Genomic DNA, 2,775 nt, shown 5'->3' with positions numbered 1-2,775 from the left:
GGTTCAGTTTTTCAAACATTTTTATGGCAAAAATAACAACGAAATGTAACATTTATAATGCGTGACTTTGTAGCAGTGTAATTCGTCTCACTGATCGGTTTTCGCGTCATGAAACGAGTGGCTTAAGCGCCACCTCTATAGAGGACCACTCGTCGTGTTGAGATTGCCCGGCGAGAATCCCGACCCCAGGGCGGGTTTTCTTATTAAGATCCTAAAGTGGATACGAATCGATCGGTTAGACCAGAACACGCAGGAAGTTTTCTCGAAAGACAAATTCAAAATATCGTCGTTCTATCCGTTTCAAAAACGCTCAACTGCGCTTCTCATCATAGGTCGAAAAGCGGCCATTCAAATTTCACCAAACACGTGATAGGAGCAACAGTGAGGAGACTGTTTTCCCGAGCAGTCTGTCCCAGACTAAAAAAATCAATCAACAATTAACGGATAGAACAAACGAAAAACCCTTTAGACCTAAGGACAAATGTTGGGAAAGCACTAGCGACTAATTTAACATAAACTCATTGGTGGGGAGGACTGTATGTATTTACGAGACATGAATGGTGAGAACTATGTACAGAGTGACATTGTAGTTTTTATTTAACCTAGGTTACATAACTATTTTTCGATTTGTTCCTCCCTTATGCTTTCCCTCAAACTGTGTGCGGTTTTCAAATTAATGATTTCAGGCCAGATTAATCAATCACGGAACCATGCATTTTTCGATCATGGTCCGGAAACGTTTGGCCTTTCGGAGGTCATTGACTTCCGTTTCGTGTAACACAAGAAGACATGCGCGAACTGAGGAATCCGCGATCTGCGTTCTTTCACTTTGACCCCGACCGTGGTATCAGCAGCAGCGAGAGTCCTTTGACATTGTTCCGCGTTGTCTTAAATGTAAAAATGAGCGAAGTGCCCTTTAGTATTTAAGTTCTAAATGTTTTCTGTTCCTTCCGTTAATAGGCTATCACTAATTAGCTAGCTAGGTAGTGTGGGCGGTAAATTGTGTGCGAGGCAGCAAAATACAAAAAGGTATGATGTGAAAAAAACGTGTGTGTATAATGTGTGGTTAAATTTTAAAAAACGTGTTCGACGTTCTACCTATATAGCGATCACCGACCGCCGCACTTCTAGCGACGCACAAGCGGCAGCCAGGAATCCTGGCCCAGGATCTCGTCGACCGCCGGTCCCCAACGTTAATTCCGGCAGCCCGGTAGGGGTTCAAAGTTTTGGTTCCCGACTCGAATCCGAGTGGGAAAAGGAGCTGGACACGACCGTCAATTCGTCCCTCCCGGAACGTGAGCCGTCAACCAAAGCGTTCCGAAAAGGTAGTACTCTACTTTATCGACCAACGAAAGGAGTGAGTACCCATAAAAACATGCGCATGTAATTATATAAACAAATGATCATTTGCTAATAATTCAAATCCACACACGACGTAGCGCATTTAGGACAGGAAAAGACCCTGCAGAACCTTAAACGCAGATACTGCTGGCCGGGAATGGCAAAGCAAGTAAGAACATTTTGTCGTAAATGCATCAAATGCCAGACTTCGAAAGCAGGAAATGTAAATGCGGTACCACCTATGGGAGAGCAGAAGACATTCGTGGAGTATCCTTGGCAGTTTGTCACACTCGACTACGTTGGCCCACTGCCGGTCTCAGGGAAAGCTAGACACACTTGTCTTTTAGTGGCCACAGATGTTTTCAGCAAATTTGTCCTAATCCAACCGTTTAGAGAAGCGAAATCCAATTCATTGGTAGAGTTCGTAAAAAATATGATTTTCCAACTGTTTGGTGTACCGGAAGTCATCCTAACTGATAACGGGACTCAGTTTACTTCCAAAATCTTTCGGGAGTTACTGGCCTCTTACAACGTTAATCATTGGCTCACACCTTCATACCACCCTCAGGTGAATAATACAGAAAGGGTGAACCGGGTAGTTACAACCGCGATAAGGGCAACTATCAAAACTCACAAAAATTGGGGCGATAACTTGCAAACAATCGCATGTGCGATTCGCAATGCTATCCACGAATCTACAAAATACTCGCCTTATTTCATAGTTTTTGGACGAGAAATGGTATCCGATGGACGAGAATATCAACGCATGAGAGAACTGCCACCTTCGAGTAAAATTCCGGACAGTCCGCCACAAGAAACCGCACGCGATAAATTGTACGAAGAGATCCGGCAAAATCTCTCCAAAGCATACGAACGACATCGGAAATCATACAACCTGCGTTCAAACCCTGGCTGCTCAACTTACGTACCTGGAGAGACAGTGATGAAAAGGACGTTCGAGCTTTCAGACAAAGCAAAAGGATTCTGTGCCAAACTCGCACCAAAATATGAACTGGCCATAGTTCGGAAAAATCTAGGACAACACTGCTATGAGCTTGAAGACCTAACGGGTAAAAGACTCGGCGTCTTTTTTGGAAACCATCTCAAAAAGGCGCATTTACCAAAAACGACAGAATTTTAGACCTAAAGCTACGAAAATCTCAGATCGACCATTTAAAAAAAAACACCATAGAGGGAAAAACAAGATCGCAAAAGTAGGAACCAACTAATCATGTTACCTATCTATCGTACCAGATTCAATCAAAAATTTTTGGGAATGGTTTTGAAGTTTCGAGTTAGTCCTAGGGGAAGCAGAACAGTAATTTGGAAAAAACCTAGTGGCACATGTGTTGAATTCAAAACAGTAGTAGTAGGCTGCACGAAGAATGGAGGAGCTTGGCTATGACCTGGCAAGAGTTAATGCATAGCATGAAT

General features: G+C 43.3%; 1 long non-coding RNA gene across 1 annotated transcript; it reads left to right on the top strand.

The window, feature by feature from the left end:
* The first annotated feature begins 836 nt into the window (after positions 1-836).
* On the top strand, positions 837-1,422 carry LOC129747131 (uncharacterized). The gene is made up of 3 exons (XR_008737446.1): positions 837-894; positions 961-1,029; positions 1,107-1,422. It is a non-coding gene; the product is annotated as an uncharacterized LOC129747131 (long non-coding RNA).
* Positions 1,423-2,775: the final 1,353 nt, after the last annotated feature.

Source organism: Uranotaenia lowii, chromosome 2, assembly GCF_029784155.1.
Source record: "Uranotaenia lowii strain MFRU-FL chromosome 2, ASM2978415v1, whole genome shotgun sequence".
Classification (NCBI taxonomy): domain Eukaryota; kingdom Metazoa; phylum Arthropoda; class Insecta; order Diptera; family Culicidae; genus Uranotaenia; species Uranotaenia lowii.
The sequence above is the reverse complement of the archived record's forward strand: the minus strand, read 5'-3'. Positions and strand labels throughout refer to the sequence as shown.